Here is a 23,576-nt window from a genome sequence, read left to right as displayed (position 1 = left end):
ACATAACTGGTGATTTCTCAGAATAAGAGAGATGAGGCTCAGCCACAGCCATCATACCCACCCAGGCAGACATGGGGTTGAAACCTGAATATGTACCTGGCAGTTCTGCAACCTCATAGGTGAGACTGAGACTTGTTTACATCCCCAGACATATAGGAAGTTTCTGTCCTGGTGCCTCTACGAACTCACACCTCTAAGACAAATGAACAAGGAGCAAAGTTCTGGCAAAGAGCAGGGACTAGGGCTGGTGTGGCCATTTGCCTCAAGCCCACCCACAGAGTGTGGAACAGATGTGGAGTGGGGAGTTGCACTGAATATGGGAGCAACCAACCCAACTATTGTGGAGGACTGCTGCACCTGGACACGGCATTGGGAAGGGGCACAACCTGCCCACCTACCATGCAGGAGTGCAGCACCAAGATGCAGCACTGGGAGGAGATGTGACATGTCTACCTACAGGCACTGGGAGCAGCACAGACCAAGGGTGTGACCAGAGGGTCTCTGGAAACAACGAGCTGAGTTCATGAAGCAAGGCAAGGGCAGGAGCTGTGACAACCACAAAACAAAGAGGAGTCCCCATTCAATAGCCAGGGTAGGCTCTGGTTAACAGGTTAATGGCCACATCATTAACCAAAGGGATAACAGACAAAAGGCACAGAAGTAAGACTTGGTAACCACACATATTTAAGAAGGACCTCTTGATAAAATTACTAAGGGCACACAATCTCCATGGGAACATACTCTTTTCTTTTTCTGTTCCATTTTCTTTTACTTTTTAAATGTTACTTCTTAAATAATTTTTATATTTCTATTTTTAATCCCTTTTAAAATTTTCTTTTAAAATACTTTTATTATTATCTTTCAATTTGTCTAATTTCATTTTTATCCTTGTTTTTTTCTTCTGTTGTGATTATACTCTGTTGTCAAATATTTTTTCTTCCTTTAATATTTTAAAAATTCATCCTAACTCAATTGTTATCTTGTTTCAATATGTTCTTCTGTTATTGATTATACTGCTTTTAAAACTAATTTCTTTGTGCTTAGTTTTATTTCTGCATCCATTTTATATAAATAAGTAAACTCTTAAAAGACCACAGTAGATAATTGATACTCCATAAGCCATAGTGCCAGAGAGATATAAGCAAGATAAAAAAGCAGAGCAACCTGTCTCAATTAAAAGAACAAGATAAACCCCCTGAAAGAACAATCAATGAAATAGACATTGATAGTCTACTAGATGATTTCAAAAAAGGAGTGATCAAAGTACTGAAGAAACTAAAAGAGATTGTGTATAGAGACAGAGAATATGTCAAATAACGAAATTGAAACTCTAAAGAGGAGCCAGTGAAAATTGGAAAACTCATTTGCTGAGATGAGAGTTGAGGTAAAGGATGTAAAATGTAGGCTGGATAATTGAGAGGAATGAATATGTGACTTAGAAGACAGGACAACAAAACAGCTGAGAGACAACAAATAAAAACCAATGAAAGCAATATAAGGGACCTATGGAATAACATAAAGCATGCCAACCTACTCATAATGGGGCTCTCAGAAGGAGAAGAAAGAACAAAGGAGATTGAAAAGATATTTGAAGGAATCATGACTGAAAACTTCCCAAACCTAAAGAAGGAATCAGATATCCAAGTACAGGAAACACAGAGCGTCCCAAACAAGGAGGACCCAAACAGACCCACACCAAGACATATTACAATCAGGATGACCAGGGTTGAGAATGGGAAATGATTCTAAAGGCAGCAAGAGAAAAACAAAGAATGAGATACAAGGGAACCCCCATAAGACTTTCAGCTGATTTCTCTACAAAAACAGTAAAGGCCAGAAGGGAGAAGCAAGGTATATTCAAAGTCCTGAATGAAAAAATGATGCAGCCTAGGATACTTTATCCAGCAAGGGTATCCTTTAGAATAGAAGGAGAGATAAAGAACTTCACAGACAAGCAAAAACTAAAAGAAGTTAGCAACACTAAACCTATGCTAAAGGAAATATTGAAAGACCTACTCTAAATAGAAAAGAAGCAGGATGCTACAAAAAGGAGAAAACCATAATTGGAAAGGTGATTGCTACAATGAATTACAACAGAATAAACATGAAATCATAAAAGAGGGCATCTAAATCATTAAGGGTGGGAGAGGCGAGCAAGAAAATATACAGGTTTCTCTCTCTCTCTCTTTCTCTCTGTCTCTCTCTCTTTTTTGTTCTTGGTAGGATGGGTTTGAGCTTATATTACTATCTGTTTAAAACAAACAGATATAGTAATGGGTTAATATATGTACAAAGTAGGTTAACCACAAGCCAAAAAGTTACAATAGAGTCACAAAACTAAAAAGACACCAAGATAATAAAAAGGAAAATTATCAAACCACAAAAAGAAAAAGTAAGGAACAAAGAGGAAATACAAAATGAACTGCAAAACAAAGTTCAAAGTGTAATAAACACATTTCTATCAATAATTAATATAAATGTCAGTGGACTAAATGCTTTAATCAAAGGACATAGAGTGCAGAGTGGATAATAAAGCAAGTATCTACAATACGCTGTATAGAAGAAACCCACGTTAGGGAGAAGGACACACATAGATTGAAAGTGAGAGGATTGAAAAAGATATTCCACACAAATGGAAATGACCAGAAAGCAGGAATATCAACAGTGATTTCAAATAAAATAGACTTTAAAACAAAGATTATAAAGAAAGATTAAGAAGGATATTTTATAATGATTACAGGAGTCATAGATGAAGATATTTCACTCATTAACATATATGAACACAACATAGGAGCACCTAAATACATAACAGATAACAAGAAAATACTAACAGATAAAAAGGGAAAATTTGATCGGAACACAATCACAGTAGAAGACTTTAACAATCCATTAACATCACTGGACAGATATTCCATACATAAAATTAATAAGACAACATAGAAATTAAATGATACAATAGAACAATTTGTCTTGGGTAATATTTTCAGAACATTATATTTCCCTAAAATAGAACATACATTCTTCTCAAGTGCACATACCACATTTTCTAGGATAGATCATATACTTTGTCACAAAAGAAGTATTAACAATTTGAAGAAGATAGAAAATATTTGAAGCAACTTTTTCTGACCACAATACCATGAAACTAGAAATGAACTACAGAAAAATAAAGGAGAAATAAATGACAGTATGGAGGTTAAACAACATACTACTTTAAAAAAAAATGGGTGGATGATGAAATCAAAGAAGAAATAAAAAACACATTCAGACAAATGATGATGAAAACACAACCATACAGAACCTATGGGATCCAGAAAAGGCAGTGCTTAGAGGGAAGTTTATAGCGAGAGAATCAGGTCTACCTCAAAAACGAGGAACAACTGCAATAAACAATCAAACTTACCACCTAAAAGAATTAGAAAAAGAAGAGCAAAAATAACAAAAGTAAGCAGAAGGAAGGAAATAATAAAGATCAGGGAGGAAATAAATAAAATAGAGATATAAGAAACATTTGAAAAAATCAAGCCAAGAGATGGTTTCTTGAAAGAGTAAACACAATTGACAAAATTATGTTCTATGCTGGAAATTGACACAACAATGCAAACTGACTATAACTCAATAAAATAAAAATTAAAAAAATAAATATATTAACAAAAGAAAAAAGAAAAGGTAGTTTCTACTCACCAGACTGGAGGAGGGGACTGCAACCCATGCGGGGTCACACCCCATGGGAAAGCCTGGGGTCAGGATCGGAGGAGCAGGGTGCTGTGGACATGATCTGTCACAGGGTTTCTGCAGGAGGGGAGTGTGAGGCATGTGAGCAGGCTGAGGACTGGCCATTTGAGTAAGTTCATGGGCTCTGTGGTGGAGGGGCTCCCCCAAGTTTCTGGACTTGACTCTGGGTGAGTTGGGCAGGTGGACAGTGGCTCAGTGTGAGTCCAAGTCCAGTGGAGGAGGTAGTGAGTTAGATCTAGAAGGACTCCTTCTGGGGTGGGAGGGCCCACAAGGGAGGCAGGAGGCCAAGTCCAGGTGACTGAGAACAGGGTGTGTCCTGCACAGGGCTGCAGGGCAGATGAAAGCATCCAGTCTACAGAAGGTGGAAACACGGTCCATACAAGGGCTCAGCTCAGATGTCACCTCCTCAGAGGAGCCTTCTCTGCCTGCACAGTCTACAGGGACAGCCTCCTCCAAGCACATCTCCCCAGCAGACACCTGCTCCATTTCCTGCATAGCATTCAGGACACGGGCCCCTGCTCCGTACCCAGCCATGGTTCCGCTGCCCTGAGGAAAAGCCCTCACAGGAGCCATAAAGCCCTACACGACCTGGGCCCCACCTCTCTGTCTCCTCTGGCACCACTGTCTCCACCTGGCCCTCTTCTCCTCCACTCCTGCACTCCTGACTTCCCCCAGCCTTATGTGCTCTCCAGAGCACAGGTCCCTCCTAACATGCTGTGTGTGCTCACTGTGTCTAATCCACTGCATGCCTCCCACCCAGGTCAGTAACCAGCACACAGTAGGGCTCAGTAAGTAGAGTATGAATGACTCTTACCATGACTGCTGGGAAGGCTTTTGTCTGTGGCCTACAGTGATCACACACCCGTCACACAATCTCTGAGGTCCTACTGTGTTGGGTGGGTTCCAGATACCGGGCACAGCAGGTAGTGAAGCAGTCAGGTCTCCATCCACATGCAGCAGACAGCCTGGTGGGGGACACAGAGAAAATTAAGTAAAATATATACAATGTCCGGAGGTGATATGTTCCATGGAGAAAAATAAGGTCAGGGAGGACATTTGAGCAGATTCCTGGAGGTGTTTAAGAAGCAGGGGGAGAGAGAGCCTGGCTGAAAGAGCAGCCATCCCAAAGGCCCTAAGGGCAAAGTGGGATGTATGTGGAGGGTCTTAGTTATCCGTGTGAGTTCTTAGTCCTGCCTTGAGTATGTATGTTGCTTTCATTTGTAAACCTTGATTTCACCTTTATAGCAAATTAACCTGCATCATCAGTCTGCATAATTTAGTCAACTCTGTTTCAGGTGTTGTGGGCACAATGGCAGGCTAATTACTTGGGTTGGTAAAGAATTACCAGCGTCTGAGAAGGGTTTAGGAAAGTTCAATAGGGACACTGCTATAGGCAACATCAGGCCACACAGGCAAGAGGTGCCTACACGAGAGCCAATGTTGAGTGTGTGGGGTCTGTTATTGGGGGGGGTGCTGTGCACACAAGGAGGAGGGGGCTGCATGATCAATTCATGCACAGGTACCTTGTTGGTTGTGAGATCTGTCAGGGGCTTCTCTGAACAAAAGGCTTTACCAATTTAATAAGGGAAGGATGTGAGTTCTCTCTTCCTGGGGCAATGAGGTTTCATAGGGTAAACACACAGCAAGAGAAGATGTTTTATAGCTTGTGGAAATGCAGGTGTGCAAAGGGTCCTGCAGTGGGGAGTGGGAGGTAAGGGGCCACTGGGCTCTAGGCACACAGAGAGCCCATGGGTGAGGGTGTATGACTCTGAAGAGTGCCTGCTGGCTTCACACCAGGGACTTTATGTGGAAAGAGGAGAATCTAGGTTATCGGCACGTGTCTACTCAGTGACCTCCCTAAGCCTAACTCTGTCAGGCACCAGGTGGCTATGAAATGAACATGAAGGTCCCCACCCTGAGGACCCCAATGAATGAACATCTTGATATCCTCAAGCCCCTTCCCCTGCACCACCGCCCCACCACATCTGGGTCTCAGGCTTTGACCCTGACATCAGTGGCATCTTCGTTCCCTACATCCAGCTCCTCTGGACATCTCTGTGATGAGCTGTTCCATGTCAGCAAGCCCCAAACTGAGCTCTGCCTTTACCCCATGTTTGCTTCCTTCCTGTGAAGCCCCTCGTGAAGGAGCCACCACTAGCAGGATCCTACAGCTCTGAGGCTCTGCCTTCCGCACCCCTCCGATGTCTCCCAGCCCATGATCCCCTATGGAGGTCCCTATTATCCTCTCCCTCCCACTTCATTCTTGGGATGCACACCAAATCCCTCTTCACAATCTCCCACAAGACAGGTCCAGGTCCACTTGGGGACACTGAGGTGACACAGGCGGATGTTGCTGGGAATGAAGAGCAGGATACTTTAGCAGAGGAGAGGAAAGGGCTCTAAATCCACCAGAACACACGCTAAAGTGGTGGCAAGACACCCATAAAGGGTGAGGCAGGCATCACACTGCAGCCCCGCCCTCTGCTCCCCCAGGGTGCCCTGTGTTTCCTGCTTTGGCCTAGGGGACTCCCCCCTCACTCTCTGTTAGAGGGGTGCCCATCCATTCATTCACACCCTCATTAACCATGTACATGGGTCCTGCTCAATGCCAGGCCTCAGCTAGATGACAGCTCATCCTTGGGGACACAGCTCAGATCTTACCTCCTCCATGAAGCAGTTCTGGATTCCCAACCCCCCTGAAGCTCCTCTGGCCTCAATTGAGACCACTAGGGCTGTGACCACACTCTGATTACATCCCAAGTCTGTGATCTCTGTGAAAGCCCTGGGCCCAATGTAGAAAGAGACTCAGAAAAATGGGGCCAAAACGGGCTAAGAAAAATGTTACTAGTTCTCTATTACAGAGAAGGCCACTGAGCAGAGAGAGGGCAGTGTCCAACCAAAGCCACAGAGGAGGGTCTCAGTGAGCCCTCCCATGGCCCTGTTACTAGTTCTCTGTTACAGATGAGGACACTGAGCCACAGAGAGGGAGCAGAGCCCTGCTATAGCCTTGGCCCCACGACCTGTGTCCTTTATGACTAGCTCCATGCTGCCAGCAGGGGTGTGGGCCTGGAATGGACGTTGAAAGCAGCCTGACCCCCAGGCCCCCTTCATACACAAAGTCAGTCTCAGGAACACCCCTCAAGACCTACCCTATACCCCTGGGATTGGGACCTGATTGCTGTTCCTGGAAGCTGTCTGGGTTTCCCTGTGAATTGCCCCAGGAGGTGCTTGGGACAGCCACAGGGCCCCTGAGGCTTCCTGTCCCCAGCTGAGCAGCTCTGGTCCCCTTGACTGTCCCTGGCCCAGGCCTGATTACACAACGTTTTGGCCGGGTAGCCAGCTGTGGAGATGAGGAAATGGGGGCAACATGCAGATACACGCAGAGGTTCAGGTATTCACTCAACAATCACTGATTCAGGCTTTGCAGTGTGGCTGGCCTGGGCCCAGGCCTGGGTGTCCAGTAGTGAATACAGTCAACCCCTTGAGCCTTCTGGGAAAGCAGTCCTCAGAGAAACGGGCCCTCAGTGCAACCACCCTGCTCCCCATGAACAATCACACTGAGATGAGGCTGCGGCCATGGGTCCCAGTGGAGGATGAAGGGAGGAGGAAAACCCAGAATGGGCACTTACCATGAGCCTGGACACTGGAACCAGATGACCTGGGCTCTGTAATCTGGGGTGGTCACCTCAGCTGTTCTCTCTGCGCCTCAGTTACTTCTGCAGAAATGGGTGATAATGCCTGTCCCTGCCCCACAGATTTTCATGAGGAGTCAGTAAGCTTCTCTAAGGTGTGTAGGACAGTGCCTGGCTATGGGTCAGGATCCTGCTCACCTCACAAGAGTCTGTCCCACTTTAAAGATGATAAAGTCAAATCTAAGGGGGTTATGAGACCAGCCTGGGCTAGCCCCCTTCTCATGGTCTGCTGTCCATGTCTCCTGCTTTTACATCATACCTCTGCCCCCATATCCACCCAGCAAAGTAGGTGCTGAGAATCTGAGCAAATCAGAGTATGAATGGAGGCACACCCTCTCCCCATCTTGGGCACCTGGTGTGGTGGGCAGGTTGGGGATATCGGGCTCCTCCAGACTGTCCAGGAGGCCCAGCATGTCGGTCACCTCATTTCCACTCAACACGGAGTAGGTGTGTGGCCAAGGGCCAGAGGGCGCTGGAGTAACCCAGGGTGGGTGGATGCTAGGTAGGTGTGGGAGGCACAGAGTGGCCCCTGGAAGACAGTGTCCAGGCAGCCAAGGTGCAATGAATGAGGGTCCCCAAAAGGGGCAGAGGACAGAGTCCAGCCTGGACACCACCCCCTGCTGGACCCTGATCTGGGGTGAGAATTGGGACAAGCCAGTGCCCCTCTGGGACTCTACATCCAGCAAAGAGGTGAGGAAAAGTTAAGGAGAACGTGCTCCCTGTGTGAGGGCGCTGCTTCCAGGATCCTGGAGGTTCCATAGACCCTTGTGAAGTGGCTGCTGTTTGCAGCCCCATGTGGGCAGAAGAACTGAGGCAGGGAGGACAGAGTGACTCAGGACAGAGCTAGGATTCATCCAGGAGTGTGTGCTGAGCCTCTTGCTAAGAGCAGCCTCTGGGCATCATGGACTCAGGAAGTGTCTTGTCGTCCCTCTTAAGGCTCCTGGCATGTTAGGCAGGAAAGGTCCCAGTGCCCATACCTGGGCCTCTCTGGGTGATTCTGACATGTGGGATCATGATGGTCCTGAGAAAGGAGAGAGAATGTGGGCTGGGCGTCAGGTCTGCATCAGACCCTAATGATGCCCCTAATGTTGTGTGACTTGGAAACTCCCTGACCTCTCTGTGCCTGGCTTTCCAGCCCTGACTCAGAGGACTGCTGTGATTGGCACACAGTAGGACCTCAATCAGAGGAAAAAGCCAGCCCTTCCCCAGGAACCTCTCCTCTTACATTCCCAAAGCTAAGCCCATGTTCCACACATCACCAGAGCTGAAACTTGACAAACAGGGCAAGTGAAATCCAGCAACTCCTCCCTCCTGCCTGAGGCCCTTCCCTCCTCAGTGACAGTGGCTCTGAGCAGGTCTCTGCATCCCAGAAGTCTGAACTGAGCCTTGTGACCTGGAGGAGTCCCTGTTCCACACAACTTTGTTTCCAGGTCCTTCCAACAAGACACAAGATCACCTGGTCAGTGTCTTAGCTACAAGGTCCTCCCTTTGCAAATTGCCCCATCACACCCGGGCTAGATGATGTGAGTTCCAGAGCACATGACCATCCAAATGATGACTTCAGGGAAACATCCCTGCCCACACTGCACTCTTCAGAGCCCACCTTCTAAACTAAGGGGTAGTGACCCACGGTTGTGCACACTTTTATCAGAACACAGCCCTCACCCACCCACCATTGGAAACACGTGAGAAGCAGAGATTCCCAAGTGCCTGGACCCCTGTCATCCAGAAAGCAGAGGGTAGGATAACAGACAGAAGGGGAGAAAGTACTTTCAGACTATATATCTGATAAGGGGTTAACACCCAAAACATATAAAAAACTCTTACAATTCAACAGCAAAAACAAGCAATCTGATTTAAAAAGTGGGCAGAGGAACTGAATAGACATTTTTCCAAAGAAGGCACACAGATGTCTATCAGGTACATGAAAAGGTGCTCAACATCACTCACCATCAGGGAAATGCAAATCAAAACCACAATGAGATACCCCCTCTCACCTGTCAGGGTGGGTGTCATCAAAATACAAGAGATAACAAGTGATGGTGGTGGTGTGAAGTAAAGGGAAACTTGTGCAATGTTGGTGGGAATGTAAATTGGTGCTATCACTCGGGAAAAGAGTAAGAAGGCTCCCCCAAAATTTAAAATTAGAACTTCCATATGATCCAGCAAGTCCACTGCAGGAAATATATCCAAAGGAAATGAAATCACTATGTCAATGAGACAACTGCACCCTCATGTTCACTGTATCATTATTTACAATAACCAAGATATGTAAACAACCTAAGTGTCCATCAGCAGATGAATGGGTACAGAAAACGTGATGCATATATATGTATATAAAATGGAATCTTATTCAGACATTAAAAAAGTGAAATACTGCCATTTGTGACAACTTGGGTGGACCTTCAGGGTATTATGCTAAGTGAAATAAATAAGACAGAAAGACAAATACCTATGATCTCATTTATATGTGGAATCTACAAAATAAACCGAAACACATAGAAACAGAGATCAGGTTGGTGGTTGCCAGAGGTGAGTCAGGGGGTGATTGAAATTCGGGAAGATAATCAAAATGTACAAACTTCCAGTTAGAAGATAAACAAGTCCTGGGGACATAATGTACTGCAAGGTGACTGTAGTTAACAGCACTGCGTTGTGCATTTGTTAGTTAAGAGAGTACTTCTTAAAATTTCTCATCACAAGGAAAATAGTGTGTCACTATGGGTGATGACAGACGTCAAGTAAAGTTAATGAACTGATCATTTCACAATATGCACATGTAACAAGTCATTATGCTGCACACCTAAAGCCAACAAAGTTATGTGAAAATTGTATCTCAGGAATACTTATGTCAGGAAGCGGGGGTGCGAGCCTGGACTACCTACTGCAGGAGCTGCCTTTGCCCTCCAACAGCAGAGGGTGGTAGTTGTGACAGAGACTGTAGGTCCCTCAAAGCCTAGAATGTTTACTGTCTGGACCTTCACAGGGAACGAGTGCAGACCCTGCCCTGGAAGACAGTGGTCATGGCAGCAACAAAGGCCTGCCTGTATGCAGGCTCAGCCAAGACAGCTCCTGTGCTCTGCTGTCACCGCATTTACTTCCCTCCACACCCTCAGAGGGAGAGGCTTCAAAGTTCTCATTTTACACATGAGAAAACTGAGGCTCATTTGCTTTGAATTATTGACAAAGTGGTGGGAGAAGCTTTGAACTCCAGTGTTCTGATTTCAAAGCCACATCTCAGTCCTGATTTTTAGAAGGTGGAGGTCCAGGCACTGGGGACCCTCCACCTTCCTCACTTGTAGTCGTACTCCAGGGCTGCCACCCCCAAGGCGTCTGGGTGAACACATTTAATCCGCTTACTCTGCACCAGCTGAGCCCTTGGCTGCCAGTCTGTTGTCACTGCCTGAAACCAGCTGAGGTTTTACAAGTGAACCATCACCCCCTGCCAGCCCACCTGCCCTGCCATGTGGAGCAGACCCCTCCTAGCCTGGACATTCTAAACCCTTAGCTCACACATTTGCACAACTGCATCAAAAGGGCCCTACTCCCTGTGTGGAGATATCGACAAGGGGAAAGGAGGGGAGTTTGGGGTGGCCGCTTACTGTGAAGGTGACACATGACAGGGACATGTTCATGTCCATAATGGCACTCAGTTTGAAGCTTAGAACATGGTCACAGCGAGGGGTAAAAGCTGAGAGGCTACAAGGCTGCCTAGAAAGGGGCTTGACTATTGAATTGTAAATGTGTAATTTAATTTAAAAATTAGCCCCCTGGGTGATAAGAATTTGCCCCTAAGGCCAGAATTGGCCACCTGACCCCTGGGAACCCCTCAATTCCAGGATGTAATCATCTGAGCATGGAGGGGGCTTAAATTGGAGTGCTGTCCTCTCAGTCATGGTGCACCTGCCCACGTGTGCACCCATGATCTGCAGTGCTCACACATCAAGGAGGTCCAGGTCATAAGGAAGGGATGACAGACTGTGAGGTCACACGTGTGCCCCTGCAGGGGTGAATGTTGTATAGAGAAGAGCCCCCCACTCTCACCTCCAGGAGGGGTGATGGAGGGAACAGGACTCCTGAGCCCCGAGGCTTAGCAAGCATCCTGGCTGAGGGTGGGGAGGCTGTCCACTCCGAAGTCATAGGTCAGATGGTAGATTGGGGTCCCACCCCCACATCTCACCAGTGAGAACGTCTAGTCTGTTTTCTCTGTAAACTGGAACCCAGTCACCCTCACCCTCAGAACTGGGGGCAGCCTGTGTAAATTACTACACAAAGCCCTGGGCTGTTTCAGGTGCCCGGGGGTGTCCAGCCCCCCCTAGGCCTGGCAGGTGGGAGAGGAGAGTTGTGGGTTAGCAGGTGTGACAGCAGAGCTGAGACTTGGCTGAGTGCATGCACTCTAATATCCAGGAACTGGGAGCTACCAGTAGCAAATCTGTTCACTGAGGCCATGTGTACTCTCCCTTGTCATTTACAATCCCCTGTTTGAACAGAGGCCTCTGGAGTCTATTTGCCACATTGTTGCCTGTCACCTCACTGTTGCAGTTCCAGGGTCTCCATTTAGCCAGCTTGAAGGAATAGTCAAACTTTTTCTTAAAACCAGTGACAGAAAACCAAAGTGGCTTTAAGAAGCAAACAGGGCAGGAGAGAATGACTTACCTAACTGAGACGTCCACAGGGAGATAGCTTCAGGCAGGTCTGTACCTGGTGCTCAGTGACATCAACAAAAGTCATCCTTCCCCACCTCTGGGCTCTGCCACTGGTGTCATCTTCACATGGCTCTGCCTTTATAAAGCAAGATAGTCACCAACTGCCACAGGCTGACATCACCACCCCTCAACTCCCAACTGAAATAGAACTTCTCTGCTCCCAGGATTCCAGCAACTAGGCCTGACCTCCGTGGAGCCTGATTGGGCTGGTGCCCAGCCTTGAGCCAATCACAGTGGCCAGGGAGGATGGAAAATGCTGATCGGCCAGATCAAGGCCATGTGACCATCCTCTTCAGGAAACCTGTGAGCTGTTCACCTGTTTCCAGCTTGGGAGAGTGTGATGTCTCCCAGAGGACTCTGCTTCTAGCACAACCTGCTGGTGGCACAATGAGCTGGAATGAGCCTGTCTGCTTGGTGACAAGTGACAGGTCACTTAGTGGTTCCTTGCTCCGGGGAGGGAGGCATGTCCACACAGTATTGGGGCTTCAGAGCCAGAATGTAGTAGAAAAGCCTCCTGGTCTCCCAAAAGGTGGGAAAGTGAGCAGTGACACTGGAAAGGCACTCCTCTCTGTGGCCCTTGGCTTTCTCCTTGTTACAGTGGAGAGTGCAGTGCTGCCCCTGACAGCCTACTTCCCTGCTTGGAGGCCTTTGCAACAGGTGGAGAGTGCTTGGAAAAGCCCATTTATTCTGAGGAACTGTTATTGCTCCTGGTGGGATTATTATTTTCATGTCACTTGTGAGGTGGGCCCTGAGGGGTCCCTGATCTGGGGGCACAGACACCCACAGAAACTTGGCCCAGTATTGCTGTTCATTCAACAATGTCTTACCAAGCACCTACTGTGTGCCAGATTCCCAGGGTAGAGCAGTGATGTTGACAGCACAGGTCCCTGCCTCACCTCATCTCTGCATCCCAGGTGGGGTCACCAGAGTGGGAGTTCAGGAAGCAGAGGATGTGGCCGAAGCCTTGTGGGAACCCCTGGGTTTTTCTCTGTGCTGAGGACCCAAGCAGCACACCGGTTGTGGGACTCAGTACCCGCAGGACCCAGCATTGATGGGTAAAGGAGAGGGGCATTTCTACAAGCCCATCCTCACTAACCCCAGGCTCTGGAGGGCAGCTCCAGTCTGCTCAAACCCAGGGGGCATCTTCCTCCATCCTGATCACCCTCTGGTATTACTCCCCGCTCAGATGCAATTTTCCCTGTGGTAGCTACACTCAGAATATGTGTTTGTTTCTCTCCCATGTGGTTAAGTGGACTTCAGATGCATGATAGCGATGGAGTGGCTAAGCCTCTGGGCAGATTGCTGGGTGACCCGTGGAACTTGCTGCACATGGTGAGCTCCCTTCTGTCAACCAATGGGCCAGGCCCCACCACTGTTCTGTCTGTTCTACCTCACTTAATCTGCACAGACACTCTGTGCGGGACATCCTGTTATCCCCCATCTCTGCTAACCGTGGGTGGACAAAGCTTGGGTTTGAGAAAGTTGCCCAGGTCACATGGTTGACAAGTGCGGAGCTGGGGATTTGCACCCTGGTCCCAGGAGTCTGGATCATGGAAAGGGCTGGGTGGGGCAGCTTATTGCAAAGGGAAGTCCTGCCCAAGCCCCTCCCATGAGAGCCCACCCAACAGCACATCTCGGAGAGTCAGCATTTCCTGGACCAGATGGACAGAACCTCAAAACTTCTTTGCAGATAGTTTCCATGTTCTTTTGCAAGCACAGAAAGGCCGCAGACCAGGGAAGGATAAGGCCAAGAGTGTTTTCACTGGGGAGAGTGAAGGACAAGTGTGAAGACACACAGCACTCCCAGCAGCCCTCTCGGCAGAGCCTGCCACTGGGTGAGCAGCTACCGTGACTACCTACCATAACCCTGTGAGGTTCATGCCTGTACAACTCTGCCTGTGAGAAGAGCAAAGTGAAGCTCAGAGAGGTGTGGGGACATTCCAAAAAGAAACAGATAAGGTGGGATCATCACCACCATGTTGTGCAGGTGTCACACTGTCACACTGCTCATGCATGGCCTGCTGGGAGTAGTGAAGGCCTGATAGGAGCACAGGAACACTGTGGTGAAGGTGACGTTTCTACCTGGGACAGCTGGTACCGGGGACTCTAGCTGGTTCTTCATTGTGCCTGCTTTGAGTGTCAGCGTGTTGCAGCCTCATGTAGGGGAAGGGCTGTCTCCTTTCCACACCGGTGCAAAAGGAAGAGCATGTACACACTGGCATCACCATAGACCACCGGCAGGATCAGGATCTGGAGCTCAGAGCAGAAACTGCCAACACCTCAGGAACTGGTGCAAGAGGAGGACCTGAGTGCCCCCTGAAATATTTCTAGTTTTAAAAACATACTTCATTAGGGGGAAGTGATAAACTGTTGATCCCTTCAAAATATTCTGTTATCCAAGGAACAATAGCACCTCAGCATTGTAAGAGGTTTAACTCAGTCATCAATAACCATCACTATAGGTATGAGAAAACAGAGTGTTAGGAGTTACAAAAGGGTCTCAAGATCATGCAGGTCAGAACTGAGAACCATCCAAAGCATGTGCTGCATGATAGCATCTCTAAGCTACCTGAGGCTTGGTCTGCTCCTGACACAGGGCAGATGGTTCTGAGAAAACCACACTCCTCAGGGGACCCCAGGGAGTTGACAGAGTTGAGTTTGGGTTCCTGGTCATCTTCTAAGTCTGGAATTTTGAGATTCTTCTGCACCTGTCCTTCCTCCAGAACAGAATCTGATTCAGGCAGGATTCCAAGGACTGAGGCATGTGCCAGGCAAGAGAGCAGGCATGGCTGGATGAGAGCATCACCAGTGCCATTAAAAAAGAGGCCAGGGCACTGAGATTTCCATTGATTTAGCATCATGGCTGGGAGGGGTCTTGTGTTCTACAGTGAGTTCCGAGTATCCTGCACCGCCCTCGAGGACCTGCAGGGGGCGAACGAAGCCAGCGTGTCTTAGGTGGCGGTGCGCATGCGCAGTCCGCGTCAGCAGCCAGCGTCTTCCCTGGGGGCGGAGCTTGCTTTCCTCAGGGCTGAGAGGGCGGCGCCAAGGAGGCTCCAGGACAGCGCTGCCTGCGTGTCTGCGGGAGGATGCTCCCCGCTCTCTGTCTGAAGTTACACCGGTTTCCCACGGCCTGAGCCCGCTTCCTGCCGGGGTGTGTGTGGACCTGACCGAGCTGGGGCCCCGGCCAGCAGGGCAGGAGGGGACGGGTGCGCTGGCGGGCCCGCTTCGACTATTCTCCTCGCCCGCCCGGAGCGGGTGAGTGTCCGTGTCCATCGGGGCCGCTGGGGTGTCCGCGCCCCTGGTCCTCACCGCCCGGGTCCCCCCTTCCCCCGTGTGATCGTAGGTGTGTACACCGCGGGTCAGGAGCGGGGATGCGGGTGTGAGTGTCCGTGTCCATCCGGGCCGCGGGAGTGTCCGCTCCCCTGGTCCTCACCGCCCGGGTCCCCCCTTTCTCCGTGTGAACGGAGGTGTGTACACCAAGGGTCAGGAGCGGGGACGCGGGTGTAATGGGAAAGGGGCTGAGAAAGTACTGAGAGTTAAAGAGAAGTGTGTAAAATTACATTATGTTAATTTTTATATTTTAAGTGTGTCAAAGTCAGAGTTTATCATGCTTTTACTTTCTTGTCTTTAAAGGAATGCAATCATTTAGTTTATACTTAAAATATGCTTCTCAGCTTATCTCATTTTCAAGTCAAAATACTGCCACGGTTGACATTTTCTCATAATACAGTGACAATCTTAAACATGTGTGAATATAAACTCATTGAAAAAATCTTGCAGTATTCCATGGTGAGTTGTCTTCTTAAAAATAATATCCAGGCCATTGCTAAATTATTACAAAAATATAAATTTTTTGAAGCACTTTTAGAAGTTCCACACACAGTGGTATTTTTAAAACACCAACCACTGCATAGTGCTTAAGATCATTTAAGATGAAATATATTCAGACCTAAAACTTTAGAATACTCAAAAGGCAGGGTAATGGCTGCTTTTTCATTGCAAATACATTTTTTTCTTCATAAGTGCAAAATACGAAGGTATTCAGCTAAATTTTGTATATCTTAATTCAAAAGGTGAAATTAGAATATAATCTCCTTATTTTTTATTTTAAGGCTATTTCCCATAAAAATTGGTATTTTTATCTGTAGGACCTTAATTGTCTATTCATTTGTTTTTTTCTTTTCGTTTATTTTCTTTAACAGAGAGTGCATTCTTGTGTCTTGTTAGAGTTTTTAATTCTCCTAACTTATTCCAAGACTTTCTGACACTGATAGTAAATAATGGGAAAGGCCTTATAGTAACTGCATCTTTTCATGTAGTCAGGATTTTTTTTTTTTTTGGATAACTTTTTTTTACAATTTCCACTTGGTTCACAATATTATCCCATTATGACAACTCAATAAAAAATTGTAATCTGTTTACACCAAGACACTTATGTCAGCACAGTGCTTTTGCTGATATGATTTTACATTAGATTATAATATAATATTTGATTTGATTTACATATAGACTAATACCTATTTTATATATTTACACACATATATGAATATCTGCTAAATGTCATTAATTTGCATGGGGTGGTAGCTGATAACATGTGATCTTTCTGACCATTGGCTATTCTTATGTGTGTCTAACGTACTTCTTAGAACAGATACTAGAACATCACACCTCTCATTATACAATATTTTAAAGGTTATATTTTATTTTATTTATTTTTAAACATTTTTTATTGAGTAATAGTCATTTTACAATGTTATGACAAATTCCAGTGTAGAGCACAATTTTTCAGTTATACATGAACGTACATATATTCATTGTCACTTTTTTTTTTTGCTGTGAGTTACCACAAGATCTTGCATATATTTAAGATTCCACACATGAGTGATCTCACATGGTATTTCTCTTTCTCTTTCTGTACTGCTCCACCATGAATAACATTCTTCAGGAGCATCCATATCTCTGCAAATGGCGTTATGTAGTCAATTTTTGTGGCTGAATAGTATCCCATCATATAAATATCCCACATCTTTATCCAGTCATCTGTTGATGGACATTTTAGGCTGTTTCCATGCCTTAGCTGTTGTAAATAGTGTAGAAAAATCAGCTGAAAACCTTATGGGGGTTCCCTTGTAACTCACTCTTTGTTTTTCTCTTGCTACCTTTAGGATCATTTCTTTATCCTTGAATCTGGCTATCTTGATTAGGATATGCCTTGATGTGGGTCTGTTTCGGTTCTTCCTGCTTGGGACCCTCTGAGCCTCCTGTGCTTGGATATGATTCCTTCTTTAGGTTTGGGAAATTTTCAGTCATGAGTCCTTCCCATACCTTTTCAATCCGCTTTGTTCTTTTTCCCCTTCTGGAACTCCTATTATGCATACATTGGCACAGTTTATATTACCCCATAGGTCCCGTATATTGTTTTGTTTTTCATTTGTTTTTCTCTCAGCTGTTCTGATTGGGTGCTTTCTGTTGTCCTGTCTTCTAGGTCACTTATTTATTCTTCTGTATTTTCTTGTCTGCTTTGCACAGCCTTTAGGTCAGCTCTCATCTCAGCCAATGAGTTTACTAATCCTACCTAGTTCTTCTTTATAGTTTCTATTTCATTTTTGATACATTTTATATACCTAAACACTATTTCTTTTAGTTCCTTCAGTACTTTGATCACTCTTTTTTGAAATCTTGATTTAATAGACCATCAATGTCTATTTCTTTGTTCATGCTTTCAGGGGATTTCTCTTGATCTTTTCATTGGGAGTGGTTTCTCTGCTTCTTCACATTGCTCATATCTCTCTGGCACCGTGGCTTAAGGAGTAGCAGTTACCTACTTATCCTGGAGATGGTGTGCCCTTAATGATTTTATCGAGAGGTCTTTGTGTCTTTGCCCTGCTTCATGAACTCAGCTTGCTGTTTCATAGGCCTTCTGTTGGCACCCTCATCTGTGCTGCTCTCAGTGGCTGTTGGCCAGCAGATTGTGCCCCCTCCTAACACTAGGTCAGGAGCTGAACTCTTATCCAGTGGGTGGGCAGGTCACTCCCCTCCTGATGCCACAGTCAGATGCTGTGCTTAGGGGGAAGCAGGTGGGCAGATCACACCCTGTCCCAGCACTGTGGTCAGGTGCTGTGTTCCTGCCAGGAAGGTGGGTGGCTGCCCACCTGCCCTCTCCTGGTGCTGGTCGCTCCGCTGCTCTGTGCAGCTGCCTGCTCTGCCTCGGGTAGGCGGTCTGTAGGTGGGCTCAGGGAAGACCACGGAACAGCCCCGCCTACGCTCTGTGCCAAATCTGAGCTCCTTGTTTCCCTTGGCGGCACAAGTTCTCTGAGGTGTCAGGGTAGAAAAATCCTCTCTGCCTCAGGCTATAAACAAGTCTCAGTCCTGCCTAAAAGGTTGTGGGGCCCCCACGTGCAGATTCAGGTCTCAGCCCTGCCCCCGCCCTGGCAATATGCACAGGAGGAGATGGTAGCTGTGGCTGAGCCCTGCCTCTCTTCTTGCGAGATGTGCCAGTAATGGCACAGGTCTGAGGAGACAAAGGCTTCAGCACCCCTCCCCCTAGGGCACATGCCTGCTTATAGTTTTGTTTACCTTCTGAGTTAAAATTTACCTGACAATGAAATGTATAAATTAGGCTTTTGAGGTTCATCCTTGTATCAGTAGTTGATTCTTTTTTATTGTTGAATTGTATTCCATTGTTTGAATATACTATCATTTGTTTTATCCATTCTCCTACTGATAAATACTTAGGCTTTGGATATCTTTTTTTGCAAGCAAACATTTTTTTAAAAAAATGCAAATATAATATACATGCTTACATGTGAACATATCTTAAGTATACAGCTCAGTGATTTTTCACAAAGTAAACACATCTATGTAACCTTCATCCAGTCAAGAAACAGAACACTGCTGTTCCACTTTGGGTTTCTTCCCAGATACTATGGCACCCCTTTGATGGATTCACCATCCTAAATTCAGCCACCATGGATTGGTTTTTTTGCTTTTGAAATTTTTAGTCCCGTACATTCCACTCAACATTATGTAAGATTCATCCACTAGTGTTTTCTGTAAACTAGTATATTTATTTTTATTGCTTTAAAGTATACAACTTGTATGCATGTGCCACCACTTATGGTTATGTATTTATTGTTGACAGGTGTTTGGGTCATTTTCTATTTGGGGCTATAACAAATAGTGATTATGAGAATTTTCTGGATGTCCTTTTGTGCTCTGATGTAGAAGCTTCTGAAGGGTACACAGGGAGTGTGTGTTTGTATGTATGTATATGTGTGTGTGTGTACATATATACACACACACACATATACATATATAACTTTCATTCAAAAAGCCTACTTTCAAATTATTTGTAAGAATTTATATTCCCACTGGCCATGCGTAAGAGTCCCCATTGCATGTTACCCTCACCAATGCTTCATATCACTTAACAACTAACTATTCTAGTGGATGTCTAATGGTGTTCCAAGTGTGGTTTTAGTACGTATTTTTATTATTACTAACGAGCTCAGCCACTTTTCATAGCTTATTTGGATTTTTCTTTTTGTGTGTGAAGCACCTGTTCAATTTTTTTGCACATTTTAATATTGAGGTTTTGCCTTTTTCTCCACTGGTTTTTGTTCTCTATATGCCCTAGATACAAGTCTTTTGGTGGATATAGATATAGCAAATATATTTTCGCACCATGTGGCTTTTCACTTTCTTAATGGTATCTCTTGATAAAAATAATTCTTAATTTTACTGAAGTCCAACTTAAAACTCTTCTTTTATGTTTAGTGCTGTGTCCTGTTTAAGAACTCTTTGCCGCTTCAAAGTCATTAAAATATCTCCTACACTATTTTCTAGATGCTTTATTTTGGTGGGGGATTAGGTTATTTATTTTAATGGAGGTACTGGGAGTTGAACCCAAGACCTTATGCATGCTAAGCACACATTCCACCTGAGCTTTACCCTCCCCCAGATGCTTTGCTTTTTGTTTCAAATTTATTAGATTTATAATCTATCTAAAATTACTGTTCATGTATGGTACAGGGTTTAATTCAATACTGTTCCATTGGTCTATATGTCTAACTTTAGGTAGTTATCACATAGACTTAATATTGTTTTATAATAAGTTCTTTAACATTGTTCTTTAATATCAGCTTGGCTATTGTTGGCTCTTCAAGCTTCTCTATGTATTTAGAATCAGCTTGTCAAGTTCTACAAAGAAACAGTAACAACAATTAAGTTTTGGGGATTTTGATGTGCACATATAAATCTTTGAATCAGTTGAAGGGGAACTGACATCTTTAAAATGTTGAACCCTCCAATCCATAAATTTGGATTACCTCCCCTATACTTATTTTTATCACTGCTGTTACAAATTATCACAAATTTTGCAGCTTAAAGCAACACAAACTTATTATTTTATGATTCTGTAGGTCAAGTCAGGAACAGGTATCACTTGGTTAAAAATCAAGATGTCAGCAGGGCTGTATGCCCTTCTGTAAGTCAAAGGAAGAATATATTTCCTTGTCTTTTCCGGCTTCTAGTGTTCACCCACATTTCTTTACCCATGACCCTTCCTCTATCTTCAAAGCTAACAGCTTTACAGCTTTCTAATCCTTCTTCCAAAGTCATATCTTTCTGACCACATCTGGGAAAGATTTTCAATTTTTAAGGACTCCTGTTGTTAGACTAGGCCCATGTAGATAATCCAGGCTAATCTCCCTGTCTCAGAGTCCTTAACCTGATACATCTGCAAAATACCCTTTGCCATGTAAAATAACATATTCACAGATTTCAGGATTAGAACATGGATATAGGTAGGGGTCAGTGTGGTGCACTATTCTGTTTATCAAACTGTTTAACATTTGATACTTTCTGACAAACGTATAAGATAGAAGATCCTGGTCATGTTTAGAATGCTTCCTCTGCAAAATATTGGGCACTGAGTTTATTTGAAAGGACTGAAAATAATATTACCACAGGAATGGTTTCCTAATTCTACTGACATTTACTTACTTTATACTTAAATACCCAAAATGGTCAGCCAGGAGTGGGATCTTGGCAAATAAAATAAAAGTATAATTCAAGCTTTTATCACTGAATTTATTAGCTAATTCTATTTTAGAAACAGACAGAAAATAAAACAATTTAGAGTAAGCCTGCTTGCTTATATATTAAGTGAAAATAAAGTTTTAAAAGCATGTCTGAATATGGGATAAAGTGAGCATCATAAAATGTAATGTTAATATTTAGTACCTGGAAATCTCAAACTCCCAAATTATAAACAAGTTCATACTGTATAGCACAGGGAACTATATCCAATAAAGTTTTGTAGTAACTTATGGTGAAAAAGAGTATGAAAATGAATATATGTATGTTCATGTATGACTGAAGCATTGTGCTGCACACCAGAAATTGACACAAAATTGAAACTGAAAGGACTATATATACCAAGAAAAAAAATTAGATTGCTAACCAATAAAAAATCTGTCAGTAATATAATGCTAGAAACCCTGAGACACAAAAGAAAATTTCAGGCATACATCTGTTTATAGAGTCATAGAAAAAATAGTGCCTATGCAAGTCCCTGATAAGCATGAGAAAATAGGAAAGGCAATATAAAAGTTCAAAATGCTTTGCTATGTAAGAGCTGCAACATGACTCAGACACAAACTTCAGTGGTCAAAATATCTATATAATTAATGATAACTTAAAGTAATTGAGGGCATCATTTTAAATGAGATAAAAATAGCTGCTCAATTTTCATATTACTAACCAAGTCATTTCTGTTTATAGTAGGTTTATATTATTTTTATATGTATTTATATTTTATAAAGACATATCAACTTAGATCCTGGCAGATAACTGACAGTGGAGCAACTGATTGATTTAAATGGGCATCACAGGCTTATCAGATTTCATATGCTTTAAATATACATTAGATATTAGCTGTCAGGAAGAGTTCAATTTTCATTTATTCTAACATAGCTGTGCCACAGGCAGGTTACTCTGTATTCACAATGGAGGATCATGATAGATATGAAGATATCAAGCCTTATTGATCTTCATAGGGGTGCTTTTATAAGAAAAGGAGAATAAAATAAAAAAAAAATCTAAAATACTACTTTTTTTATAGTGTTCTAACAGTTATATCTTTTATTTTTTAACTGAGTTATAGTCCATTTACAATGTTGTGTCAATTTCTGGTGTACAGCACAATTTTTCAGTCCTTTATGAATATACGTATATTTGTTTTCATATTTTTTCACCATGAGCTACTACAAATTCTTGAATATATTTCCCTGTGCTATACAGTATAAGCTTGTTTATCTATTCTATATATACCTGTCAGTATTTACAAATCTTGAACTTCCAGTCTGTCCCTACTCACACCCCTCCCCCCTGTAAAATACTATTAAATCAACATATATTTTTGAAGAATTATGAAAAATGGGAAACTATAAGTTGTTTCTTTAAATTGGAGCAAAGAGAACTACTTTAACTGGAAAAATACTTAAAATCTGGCAAGTTTTATGATTTCATGTTCACCCCTGACAGCTTTTCTTTCCTCCTTTCTCCTTCAATCTTTATTGGACCTTCTAAAGAATTAAATTACAAAAAAGAAAAAAAGAAAGAAAGAAAGAAAATTAAGAAACAGCTCTGCATCTAAAATAACCTCCTAACTGGAAAGATGGTATACTTTGTGAAAAATTTACAGCTGCCAACTTATGATCTATGTCTCTGTCCACACTGCCTTACTTGTTAGGGAGGGTCTTAAAAAAAAAGTAAAGAAAAATAGCAAATTATAATGGCTTTTACATTTTAAATGCTTTTCTATGTGTCTACAATCTGCTCTATCATGAGTTATTAAGATAAACATTATCAGCTATACTCTACTTTCCTATCATGCACATTGTGACTCTAAGAAGCACGCACGCTCTAACTTACCATCTGCTGGTGGTGTACAGGTTAATGCAGTTCTTTTGACAATATATGGTTTTGTAGTCTAGTTGTCTAACTACTACATAATGGAAAAGATGTAGAACTACTGGTACCACTGCCCTCGGTCTCTGTCATTTACCTTAAACATACCTGGAAAAGTAGATTCAAAAACTCATTGGCAAGAACATTTTTCACACTCCAGATCTGATATTCTTCTAGAGTTAAGATGGCCATTCTGAAAGAGAAACAATATTTAAGAATATCTTAAATCTTCATTTTCTTATATTATTTGAATTAAATTTGTTTTATTAAACTTGCAATGGTCATTTGTCTGAAAGAAAACTAATGATTTAATGTAGATGCTGTGTATTCATCCGAAAGTAGGCCAGCAAGAATAAGTTCAAAAGTAACCAAACTCTGAAGTAGTCACTCATAACGTGGGCAATTTATCACCAAAAATCTTCCTCCAGTAAGACCTGGGAAATAACTCACAGTATCTTCTGGTTCAAGGTGA

The 23,576-nt window shown here is 43.9% G+C and overlaps 2 long non-coding RNA genes across 2 annotated transcripts; both read right to left on the bottom strand.

The window, feature by feature from the left end:
• Window positions 1-308: 308 nt before the first annotated feature.
• On the bottom strand, window positions 309-7,639 carry LOC140693238 (uncharacterized). The gene is made up of 4 exons (XR_012068962.1): window positions 7,365-7,639; window positions 4,550-4,700; window positions 3,685-3,792; window positions 309-546 (listed from the first exon to the last, which is right to left on the bottom strand). It is a non-coding gene; the product is annotated as an uncharacterized lncRNA (long non-coding RNA).
• A 9,275-nt stretch (window positions 7,640-16,914) lies between these two features.
• LOC140693239 (uncharacterized) lies at window positions 16,915-23,299 on the bottom strand. Its single transcript, XR_012068963.1, has 2 exons — window positions 23,213-23,299; window positions 16,915-17,092 (listed from the first exon to the last, which is right to left on the bottom strand). It is a non-coding gene; the product is annotated as an uncharacterized lncRNA (long non-coding RNA).
• Between the last annotated feature and the right edge of the window lie 277 nt (window positions 23,300-23,576).

Source organism: Vicugna pacos, unplaced genomic scaffold, assembly GCF_048564905.1.
Source record: "Vicugna pacos unplaced genomic scaffold, VicPac4 scaffold_19, whole genome shotgun sequence".
Classification (NCBI taxonomy): domain Eukaryota; kingdom Metazoa; phylum Chordata; class Mammalia; order Artiodactyla; family Camelidae; genus Vicugna; species Vicugna pacos.
Note: the sequence above shows the minus strand (reverse complement) of the source record. Positions and strands in the feature narration are given on the sequence as shown.